General features: G+C 34.8%; 1 protein-coding gene across 6 annotated transcripts in view; it reads left to right on the plus strand.

The window, feature by feature from the left end:
* The window catches only part of LINGO2 (leucine rich repeat and Ig domain containing 2), a 1,558,843-nt gene that overhangs the window by 667,204 nt on the left and 878,941 nt on the right, over positions 1-12,698 (plus strand). For all 6 annotated transcript variants that reach the window (XM_043976351.1, XM_043976354.1, XM_043976355.1 and 3 more), the window contains one exon: positions 2,490-2,570. The gene's annotated coding sequence lies outside the window, so the exon portion shown is untranslated. The remainder of the gene's footprint in view (positions 1-2,489; positions 2,571-12,698) is intronic.

Genomic DNA, 12,698 nt, shown 5'->3' on the forward strand with positions numbered 1-12,698 from the left:
TTAGTTATTTTTCTCAATTTTATGTCATGTGCAAATGTGATAAGCTTGCCATCTATGCCTTCATCAAAGTCCTTGATAGGAATGTGGCCTGTGTTGAGACACATAAATTACTTAAAGCATGGTCATTGAATATTCCTTCTAAGATGACATTGAACCAGTAATAACGTCTCATTGGGCCTGACCATTTGGCCCATTCTAAATTCTAGCCCATGCCTTTCTTCCTTTTCCACAAGAAGAGTCCAAAAGTTAGAAATACATTGTTGAAATCTAAGTAAACTATATTTACCTCATTCCTCTAACCTATCACAATATTCATCCTGATAAGAAAAGAAAATCAGGCTAGTCTACAATGACTTCTTGTTTATAAATCTCTGTGGGCTTTTTTTTTGGTTGTTGTAATGATTGTTTCTTTTTTCTAAATGTTCATTAATGAACCCATTTATAGTACATTCTAGAATCTAGCTTGGTTATCCACACCCTACTTGAAGATACCAAATGTCACTGCTTCCTGTCACTTATCCATTCTACTTTGGGCAATGCAATTTTAGGAGGTTTTTTAAAAGTAAATATCTGCTTCTTTGGAGTCTGTCCCCCCATGTTATTCCTTGTTCTTCAGGCTGAAGTCCCCAAACTCCTTCAACCAATCCCTGCTTAGCAGAATTCTAGGTTGATTCTCCAGAAGTTCCTAGTAATTGAGTCACAATATCCTCATCAGGCTCGTTGTCTCTACTCTTTCTCATTTCCAAACAATGCAAAATTCTATGGCTCAAATAACCACCTTTTACTGATATTTAAAATATATTCTCCCCGTTATCTTAAACTCTTCACAAATAGACTCTGTAATTATTTGTGTAATTTTAGTTACATGGACTTAGATTATACACATTGAATTTTAAGGTCCTCCTCAAAACCTTTCCTATATTTCACCTGCTTCCTTTATTTCACCTCTCTTTTTTGTCTCCTTAATTTTTACCTAAGTACATCTCTTTAAAAACATCAAAGAGCTCTTGTTTTGTTTTGTTTTGTTTTGTTAATTTCACACTGTCAAATCCAAAATGGATATGGACACTGGTTCTTCCAGTTCCTACTTATGTGACCTTGCATAAGTCACTGAAGCTCTCAGATCTTCAGATGATTTAATCTAATATAATTAGACAGTTGGACTAGATAAAGTCTTATACCCCTTCCCACTATAAATCTGTGACACTGTAAAACAAGCTGTTTTTTCTCCAAAATTCTAATTCCAGGAGGAACTATGTATTCATCTAAATGTATTCTTTGGTAGAGGAGTAGAAGATGTTTTGCCACATGTTTTCCTCTTTCCAGATACCAAGCTGAACCTAGATATGTAGATAAGGCTCACTAGGAGAAATACCCAAGTGCCCTGCCTGAATCCTGGGTGTGCAAAGGGTTAGAGAATTTTGGTGACACGAGTCATACTTAAAAATCAATGCATGTATAGCTTACACACTGTATGTATTATAAAAGCAAAAGTTATTTAGACACTCAAAGTAATACATGTCAAAGTAGTGAACAGATTACTATCATTATCCACCTTTTTAGGAATCCCCAGTAACAAAGAGATGTAATATCAGATAAGAATCACTTGCCCAAAATGACACAGGAAGTCAGTGGTAAATGCTAAGCAAGAAGTTAAGATCTACTGCTATATATTTCTCTAGCTAATGACCAGAAAATACTATCATTCAGAATATATATATATATATATATATATATATATATATATATATATATATATATATATATATATATATATATGAGTGATAATCTTTGAAATTTCAGATATTTGTGAACCATTCATTCTAGGTGAATAAATGTTTAATACAGTGTTTTTTTCGGGGGAGTTCTTCCATATCCTTGTTCAATGTATTGTTTTGCAAGTCACAGCAGAGTAGTCATAGTTGTTGTAGTAGTAGTAGTAGTAGTAGTACTACTACTACTATGACTATGACTACTACTATGACTATGCCTATTACTACCATGACTAGTAGTTAGTATTGTGTATCTATCAGAGACAACACTAACTACAATATACAATGGGCAGTCTTTTTAATTTTTATCTTTTGGCAGGGCAATGAGGATTAAGTGACTTGCCCAGGATCACACAGCTAATTAGTGTCAAGTGTCTGAGGCCAGATTTGAACTCAGGTCCTCCTGAGTCTAGGGCTGGTGCTTTATCCACTGTGCCACCTAGTTGCCCCCTACAATGGGCATTCTTAAAGATTAATCCTGGTAAGGATCTGGGTTGGAATCCTAGTTCTGCTACATGCTAAGTCCTTTGACTAATGTGGGCCTCCATTTCGAAATGAGTTTCAATTAAATGTGATCTTAAGTCTCTTTAAACTCTAAAGTAGAGTTGGAGAGTAGATCTGTTGAAGAATCCATAGTTAATAATGATAATCTTTAGAAGAAAAACATTGCTCTGAAAATTCCCTTGAACCATCTTTTGTTTTGCTTTGTTTTTACAGTATCAAGGGGAGTAGTTGGAAAGGTTCCCAGTGACACATTCATACTTCTTGATTGTCCCAATGGATTTTTCTTCATATGAGGTAAACACTGAATTTAACTTGAATATGCTTTCAAGATAAAGTAAATTCCTATTGTGTTATCAGAATTCTATTGTTATCAAATCCCTATTGTGTTTCTTCTCCTGAGAGTGTATTTAAATTTCCTTTACACAAAAAGATATATAATTATCTTTTCAGTGATGCTTTGGGTCTCCATCTTGTGGGCCCCCAAATATCTGTGGATAATATAATGGCATAATTAAAATCTACTTCTATGCATGTAAATTGATTTCAGTTGCTTTGCAAAGCTGCCAAATACTATGATAAATATAATGCAGTGAATGTGATATTTTAATGTTTATAAAGTATTCTGATTCATATCTTTCTTCACCACCTTTCCCCAACAACTAAATTAGTGCTTTCATTTTTTTTTTACCAAGTTTAACTTGTTCACAACATTGAGTCTTAGTGGAATAGAGTTACTGAACTATCCTTTTACAAGTTGTAGCTTTCAAAATAGGAACTGTCTAATGGAGGTACTGACTTATACATGTTGATGTTGAAAATCTCTATTCCTTGAAGACTATCCATAAGCACTTTAATGCTTGCTAGAGGTCATTTGATTTTTTTTCTGTCTAATATTAATCAATTATAGACCCACAATTTAGTAGAATATAAGCTTTTTCAGGACAGGGACCTGTATAAAAAATATTTCCAGACCCTAGCATAGTACCTACTATTTAACACATGTGTATTGATCAATTAATTAAATGACAACCTTCATTATGGTTTGGTATTTTTAGGTTCAATGGAAAGATCTGCCTTTTTTCCCACAACCTCAAAGCTCCAGCATTCAATGTGCAGTTTTCTCCCATGGGAGCTTGTTGAGCTGTAAGACATTAAAAAAGCTTAAATAATAAACAAAGAAAACATATATACCACAAACAAGAAGACCTTCTTGATAGAAAAAAAAAACAAAAAAAACCCAATGATTCACTTACAGAAATGATGATCATTTCTCATTTCTAGGAAATGAATAGTAATAGCAACAGATCAAGGATCGCTTCACTAGTAAAGAAATAGCCTATCTTAGTGGGAAGACAGACATAAGCACATCAAACTCTTATGGTGTTATTGGACCAATGGGAAATTTTCTGTGACTACTAATGTGCCCTAAACAGCTACAGAAACACAGATTTAAAATGCTAAAGAAAACAAAGCAATTAAACAAGAAATACAAATACAGTAAAAAGCTGTCAACATTTCACATGAATTTTGGCATAAGTGGCCAGGAATAATATAAACAGCATAAGATAATGTTTTGTTTTGTTTTTACTTTCATGTGAATAATCCTATCATTAAAGCATTTTTTAAAATGGACTGTATGGTGAAGCATACAACACACACTTCACAAAGACCTCTAGGATGTTATCGTGGAAGGAATGGCATAGGAGGAGGGAACACTATCTATTATATAGAGAAATATGAGCTAAAAGTAGTTCTTTTAGAGTCAGGCTGGTTTCAGAGTGCTGTGTCAATCAGAAAGAGCAAATTGCTAGTGGCATTTAAAAATGACAAAGTTGAAGTGATTTGGAGACACTGTGAAATTTAATTGCCTCTTTGATGATTTCCTGGAATACAGTTTAACACTTCTCTCAGTCAAATTAAGTAATCCTAATAAATTAGCCTGTCCCTGCTTAAAATGATGGGAAGTGAATAATCCACCAGCGATTGTGAATTTACAGAAGAATGTTGGCTACTTTAAGCTATATCTTTATAATTCAGAGTTTGGAGTAAATCCCCATCTCTCTAACCCAGAGTTTGCAAAAACCCCACATAATTTCTAAAATAAAAATCTTATTTTTAAAATATTTTAATATATTATATTTTATATATAATATATTATATTATATATTATGTATAATTAATATATTTTTAAAATATAATTTACATTTGGTTAGCGGTGAAATTCCTAAAAACTCTATCCTTGGCTATATAGGCACTTACGTCTTTAAGATTTCAATTGTCTTCATGAAGAGCAAATGGCAATAATGCAGAGATATAATAGACCAAAAGGCAGCTAGGTGGCACAGTGGATAGAGTATGGGCCTGCAGTCAAAAGACCTGAATTCAAATCTCGCCTCAGACACTTGCTAGCTACTTGATCCTAGGCAAGTCAATCAACCATTTTGCCTCAGTTCCTCATCTGAAAAATTAATTGGAGAATGAAATAGCAAATCATTCCAGTATCTTTGCCAAAAAAACCCAAAACCCCCCTAAAAGCAGTCACAGAAATTCAGACACAATTAAGGTGACTAGCCAATGACAACAATAACCCATAAAGAATTATTACTGAAAGGAAATAAGGTTCCAGTCCTTTACATAGATCACATATCCTTTAGCCGTCAGAACACAAATTAATTGTACTTTCTAAAAGCAAATCATGGTGCCTTGAACATCCTAAAAGTTAAGTGGCACTATTCTTAATTTATTACAGAACAAAAATGTATCACCATACATCTATGTCTCCTGCCCAAATTAAATTGACTCTGAAACAAGTAGTAGGAAAAATAGTGAAAATGGCTTCAGAAAACATTTGTTAAAATTGGACTATCAATCAAGCCCTAGCAGTGTGACCTTGTCAATTTGCCTCTCTGACTCTCAGTTCCCTCATTGCTAAAATGGGAAGGTTGAGCTAAATGAACTCTAAGGTGACTGTCAACTTGAAATCTACATTCCTATAATTCTCTGCCTAAGTTTGCACACAGTAGAATCTCAGTCAATGTTTGTGCAATGAGAAAATGAATAGATTATCTTTTAATTGTATAATAAAAAGCAAGATATTTCAAAGCCATCTTTTATTTATCAAAATATGTTGTCATATTTTACTTCTGTATTTTGGTTATGAGAACATAATATTAATACAAAATAAAGTTGGCATTAACCATAATTCCTTTCTTATGTATCTTAATTAATAAGGCTGTACACTAGCAAATTTGGTTAAGCTCATGAATTTTTGAGGCTCTACTCAAAATCTCACTTCTGGTAGTCTATTCACAAATACTGAAAGATTTAGTGTTACATTTGTGTATTGTTTAAGATACTCATCATTTCCTTCTGGTGTAGGTCAGTTTATTGTTTCATGTTTCACTGATATATCCACTTCTAATTAAACTCAAAATCGAAAAGATGGAAAATTTAGAGATACAGGGTGGACTAAAAGTCACAATGTTTTAATAACTCTTTGAAAATTATTTTTTCTTTATTTTTTGCCATTTATAAGATTTGATTTTTCACATGTAATATAAATTGATTTCCAATATAAATTGTACATGATATTGTGGTATTATAAATTAAAAACAAAACATAAAGGAGTTATTAAATATTGAACCCCCTTTGTGAGTTTTGTCCGACCTTATAGAATTCTGATCACACTGGTAGTTTTAGGGCCATTTGGAGTTATTTCCCCAGGGTCATGCAGCTAGCCAGTGTCTGAGGCTGGATTTGAATTCTGGTCCTCCTGACTCCAAGGTTAGTGCTCTGAGGTGCTCCAGAAATAGAATTTTTTCTAATAATAAACATTTTTATTTATAGTTTTGAGTTCCAAATTTTCTCCCTCCTTCCCTCCCTCCTTGAAGTGGTAAGCAATCAGATATGGGTTATACATGTGCAATTATGTAAAACATTACCATATTAGTCATTTTGTATTAGAAAACTTGAATAAAAGAAAAATGAAAGAAAGTGAAAAATATCATGCTTCAGTTTGTGTTTAAACAATATCAGATCTTTCTTTGGAGGTGAACAGTATATGTCATCATTAGTCCTTTGGGATTATCCTGAATCATTGTACTGTTGATAATAGTTGTCATTCATAGTTCTTCATCAAATAATATTGCTGTCTCTGTGCACATCATTCTCTTCATTCTGTTCAATTTATCAGTTCATACAAATCTTTCTAGGCCTTCCTGAAATCATCCTGCTTATTATTTCTTCTTGCACAATAATATTCCATCACCATCATATACCACAACTTGTTCAGTCATCCCTCAATTGATGGGCATCCCTTTGATTTCCAATTCTTAGCCACTACAAAAAAAGAGCTGCTATAAATATTTTTAATTCAAATAGGTCTTTTTCTCTTTTGGCAATGTCTTTGGGATATAAACCTAGCAGTGGTATCACAGCATCAAAGGATATGCATAGTTCTATAGGCCTTTGGGCATGGAATCTGCTGTTTTTTGACTCAGCACACTATACTTTTGGACAGCTCTAATCAACTGCTAGGAGATTTTCTTTATATTGAGGCTCAATTTCCTTTTGTAATACCTACTTCTCCTACCTCCACCTCCTGTATAAATGCATATGAAGCCCAATCCACATTCTACATGACAGTCCTTTAAATATTTTAAGATGGGCATCATATCACTAATAAGTCTTCTACTTTCCATGGTAAACATAGACACTTCAACTAATTGTCATCCAGAATGGTTGTATGATGCTGCCTTCATATACTGCTTCAGAGTTCTTGAAGTTCTGACTCCTTCCTTTCAATCTTATCTCCCAGTCTTTGTGTATCCCTTTAAGTACTTCCTGACATGACTCAAGTCATCCAGAAGATTCAAAGATTGTGATAGTCCCAAATCATTCTTAGGGCAGAGAAGAAATGTTTGTTCCCCATAACTGCCAATTCCAGGAAGCTTGTCTGTTCTTAGACTTTTATTTCCCTATTATCTCTAGTGTGTCCCAATCTGAGAGGTTAGCACTTCTGTCAGAATAAAAGATATGAACTAGGTCTGGTTGGACCTGCTCTTAATAAAACTGTGTGGGTTCATTTGAGACCATTGCTTCACACAACCTATAACTCTTCTCTAGCTCCTAGTTATGGAGTATAGCTTTGAGTCAGCAACCATGCCTAATCTTATCCTTATCTCCCTTGAGTATCACATCATTCAAAAAAGACACTATTCCAAGAGACAAAAGATTTCTAATCAAGGCAGTAAAGTAAATAATAGGGAGTTGAATCAAGTAGTAAACATTTTCTGCAACCACAGATAAAAAAGATGCCATCTCTATTGCCTCCAGCAAAAATAACATCCCCTCTTTAATCCCTCTGTTTCCCCTCCATAAAGAAAGGACACAATCAGTTCTGAGCTCAGCTCATTGTCCATTTGCAAATTCTATCCGAGGCCAACTAGGTAAGATCTACGGTTTGTCCATCCACCATAGTTTGTAGAATCATAAAAAAATATGCAAGAGAAGCATTGTAAATTATTTCATTTAAGGAATACGTGGGCAGAAAAAGAAAATGGATTGATTGTCTGGCTAGGAAAGGGATGATCAATGGAAAACCACCTGTTCCATTAGGGCACCTAGCACTTTAGGTGAACCCCCTATGACAAACTTCTAACAAGACCTGGATAAAAATCACATAGGGAAGACAAACACAGATGGGGTGTGATTGGCTTCATTTGGAGGGACACTTGCATCAAGAGATTTCAGATCCATTAAAGTATGTAACTCATTTCAGAATCAGCGTTCTGCTGCTAGAGTGTATGGTCTTGCATGTTATATATCTTATATTTCTTTTCCTCTAGTCTCATGCACACAAGCTGAGCAGGACTGATTCCTTAGGATGGACTTTCTTCTCACTGTAGCTCTAGCATCCTAATGCCATGACCAGGTCACACCATGCTACTTTCTCCTCTTTTATCAACTTGTCCTTTTCACTACAAACATGAGTATGCAAAGATGAAGATGAGACCAAGCCTAGAGAGAAGTACAGGTATGAGTGAGATAAAGCATGGCTAGGGTCCTTCCTGAAATGGTAGTCCCAGGGAGTGTGTTGTCAATAAGGAATTTGAAACCTCCAGGCAGGATGACAAGGAAATAGGCAGGGATTAGTATAAGTCTGCAGGTGAAGCTCTACCTAGTGGTTGTTTTATTCACAGTTTACAACAAACTAAGGCAATTCCCCTTCCCAACCCCCATTAGTTACAAGTCATCCTGGCTGTCTCATATCCAGAAGCTTTTGCCTGTTAAGAGCAGTTTTATCCATATTCCACTGTGGGCTAACTGAAGCTGTGAGGGAAAGCCCAATAAAGGGCAGTAGAAATCTCCTCTCATATTATAAATGTATCAGGTATCAAGAGGTAGATCTTACCTTTCCAATAAAAGTTGATATGGAGCAATACATTTGCGAGACAATAACAGCAATATATGTATGTATGTATGTATGTGTATGTGTTATTTCCCAAATTCTTGAGATTCCTATTGATTTGGCCTCAAAAGGTCTTCATTCCACAAGATTGGGAGGGAATATAGATATTTTTATTTTCTCCATCCATTCACCTACTAAAAGTTTATGTGTGAATTAAAATAAATGTAAAGCATTTCCCATGATAGAAGGATCAAATTGCATTGAATTTTATTCAATTCAATCCCTCTAAAAGAATGACTTTTTATTGTTGGGGATTTAAAAAAAAAACCCTTTTGTCCTTTTATTATTGGGAGGTGTTTTGACCCCAGAGACTAATTTTTATGTTTTTCTCTCATAGTCCAGGAATTTATGTTCCTAAGAAAACATAAAATGCCAAGCTACCTGAAGAATAAGAGACCTTTTGAACTCAAATAATTTACTTACAACTGTGATAACCAACTAGGCAGAGATTTCTCCCCTTCCCTATAAAAAACAGTTTCTTGAAGATAAGTCTACTATAAGGCTGACTGCATAAACCTATGCTGATTGAAAAGGCAGACATAGTTAGAATTACTAAACATATTCAGGAAATATGTCATCCATATATGAGGCCCAAGTTTTTATGAGTCATAGTAAAGCTGTGAACTTTTCAGTCAAAAATTCAGAGGCTTTTGAAAACACTTGAATTCACATATTGTAAGGACTTCAACAAAAAAGTGTCATTTCATTGAGGGAAGCCTTCAAAAACATGGAAAATATAATCTAATAAAATTTTATGTCCTTTGTTGCATAAATTAAGGGAAGAAAAGCAGTCTAAGGACATATATAAATTTAAAGTCCTTTAAAATAGCAACCTTTGTCAAACAGACTATATTAGTATAAATTGGTAATTAAAAATTACTTGCCCACAAGCATCTAAAATTTGTTGTGGGAGACCTGTGTTTTAGTCCTGGTTAATTATTGAATTTAAATTAGGCCAAATTATCTCACTTCTGTACACCTCAATTTACTCATCTCAAAACTGAAGGTTTTAGACTAAAAAATCTCTTAAGTTATTTTCACTTGCAGGATTCTATTGAAAATACAATGATCTCACCTACAACTAATTCAGAATAATAACTCACATTTATATAGTATGTTAAGGTTTGTGAAGCATTCATTTATTGCAAAGCATATATAAATGTGTGTATATATATACACATATAAATATACACATATATGAGATATATACCTATACAAATACATATAAATATATATGCATATGTATGATTAATTAATTATAAATATTTGTATAAACACTGGAGGTAGATTATATCTATTCCTGTGTATGTACATGTATATATACACACATACTTATATATGCAAATGTGTATATATACATATGCATATCTCTATATCTATCTCACAACAATCTTTGTTGTTGTTATTGTTGAGTCCTTTCAGTGGTAGTCAACTTTCAATGACCTCATTTGGGATTTTCTTGGCAAAGATACTGGAGTAGTTTGCCATTTCATTTTCTAGCTCATCTTACAGATGAGGAACTGAGACAAATAGGATTAAGTGACTTGCCTAGGGTCACACAAACATTAAGAGTCAGAGGCTGGATTTGAACTCAGATCCTCCTGACTCCAGGCCCAGCACTCTATCCACTGCACCATCTAGCCACCCTGAAGATGCAGATCAACTGCTCATATGTAACTTAAGAATCTCAGAAAGTTGCATAGCATACTTCTAAGTTAGGAGTCTGGCCCTTGGTCATACAATTAGATTTATTAGAAACAGGATTTGAACCCTAGTCTTCCAGCTCCCAAGGCCAGACCTATCTCTACCAGACCTGTTATTGTTCAGTAATTTCAGTTGTGTTTTACTTTCTGTAACCCCATTTGGGGTTTTCTTAACAAAGACACTTCCTTCTCCACCTCATTTTACAGATGAGGGACTAAGGAAAACAGAGTTATATGATTTGCCCAAGATTACACAGCTAGGAAGTGCCTGAGGCTGGATTTGAACTCAAGATGAGTTTTCCTGACTCTAGTCCCAGTACTCAATTTACTGTGCCACCTCACAACAACCCTATAAGGTAGGTTTTGTACAAGAGGACACTGAGGCTCAGAGAGATCAAATATCTTACCTGTGGTCTGAATAATTTTTTTTAGACAGGATTAGAACCCAAGACTTCTATTACTTTGAATCTAGTCTGTGTCTGCTCTTCAACATTAAAAAAAAAGTCCTTTTCTGTTACTTATCTTATTTACAATAGCATCTGTACCAAATATTTTCCTCTCTTTATCTAATAGAAACTTCCCTTTCTCCACAAGTTTAGAAGTATGAAAATACACAAACAAGCACACATACACACACACACACACACACACACACACACACACACACTGGATGACTAAGCCTTCCATTTCACTAATAGAATGTTGGCCATACAATGTGAGCTGCTACATTTCTTCTTACTAATTCCTCAATACTGGGGGCAGCTAGGTGGTGCAGTGGATAAAGCACTGGCCCTGGATTCAGGAGGACCTGAGCTCAAATCCAGTCTCAGACAATTGACACTTACTAGCTGTGTCACCCTGGGCAAGTCACTTAACCCTCATTGCTCTGCCAAAACAACAACAACCAAAAAAAAAGAACTAATTCATCAAAACTTCTCAGAATTACTATCTTTTCCATTCCTTTTCCCTCTGATAACATGAAAAGAGACAATCCTATTCTCTCCAAAGATTTTCTGTTCTTTTCTAACTTTACCAGGATTTTATTTCATTAGTTATTACCCTTTCTCCTGGCAGTACATCCTTATTCTCATCCTCTCTACTGGTTTCTTTCCATCCACATAGTGCATGATCAGGTCTTCTATAACAACCTCCTAACTGGTCCTTCTGCCTTAAGTCTCCTCTACAATTGATCCATTCTCCTCATAGCTGATGAAGTGATTTTCCAGAAAGCACAAGCTTTATGATATCAGTCTTTTCCTCAATAAATTCCAGTGCTTCCCCATGATCTACAGACACAAATATAAACTCCTATGCTTGCCTCTTAAAGTCTTTTAAAACTTGGTCTCAAACCAATTCATTTGAGCTATTAGACCAATCATAGTTTTATAGTCTTCTGTTCTCTTGTTTTTCAGATCATTCCTCAATAATGTTTTTAAGCCATTATCACAATAAAGAAAAATATAAACAGATTCCATCCAAGTCTCCTTGAGGGAGGTCTATGTTAACCTAGGAACTTTTGTCCCAGTTTTGTTTCGTTTTTTTCCTCCCTAAAGGTTTTCTATAAGTTCGGGAACTGGGGGAAATATGGGTGGGGAGAAAAGAATGCATCAGTATGTTGGTTAGTGAGGATGTGGAAATGATGGTCAAGAATATGGAGTGAAATATAGTGTAGCAGGTGTTTACCTTAAATTGTGGCCCAGGAGAGGCAGTCATTGTTTAGGAGACAGGGTATGATTTTGACAGCAGAAAGGCATAAGATGTTGAAGACATGGTCTCTCTTGTGAGTGGCATGACATTTGGCAAAACTAGTGAGAAGACTGTCCAAGAATCCTATCAACCAGTCCTTGCATTTTCAAGATCCTTCAAAATGTAGCACTATTTTTTACTTTCAACAGTGTCTTATATTACTCTCATCATTCTATCAAATAATCTACAAAGCAGCCAATTCTATATCCCTTGAATGCATATTGCACTTTCTTTTATCTTTATATCTCTAATCATTAAGTTGCCTATCACTGAAATTTTTTTCCTTCCTAACATTTGCATGTTAAATTTCTATCATTAATTCAAAGGGCATCTCTTCAAGGAAGTCTTTCTTGAAACACATTTTTGTGGTTTTTTGTTTTTGTTTGTTGGGTTTTTTTTGTTTGTTTCTTTTTTTGCAGGGCAATGAGGGTTAAGAGACTTGCCCAGGGTCACACAGCTAGTAAGTGTCAAGTATCTGAGGGTGGATTTGAACTCAAGTCCTCC

Source organism: Dromiciops gliroides, chromosome 1, assembly GCF_019393635.1.
Source record: "Dromiciops gliroides isolate mDroGli1 chromosome 1, mDroGli1.pri, whole genome shotgun sequence".
Taxonomy (NCBI): domain Eukaryota; kingdom Metazoa; phylum Chordata; class Mammalia; order Microbiotheria; family Microbiotheriidae; genus Dromiciops; species Dromiciops gliroides.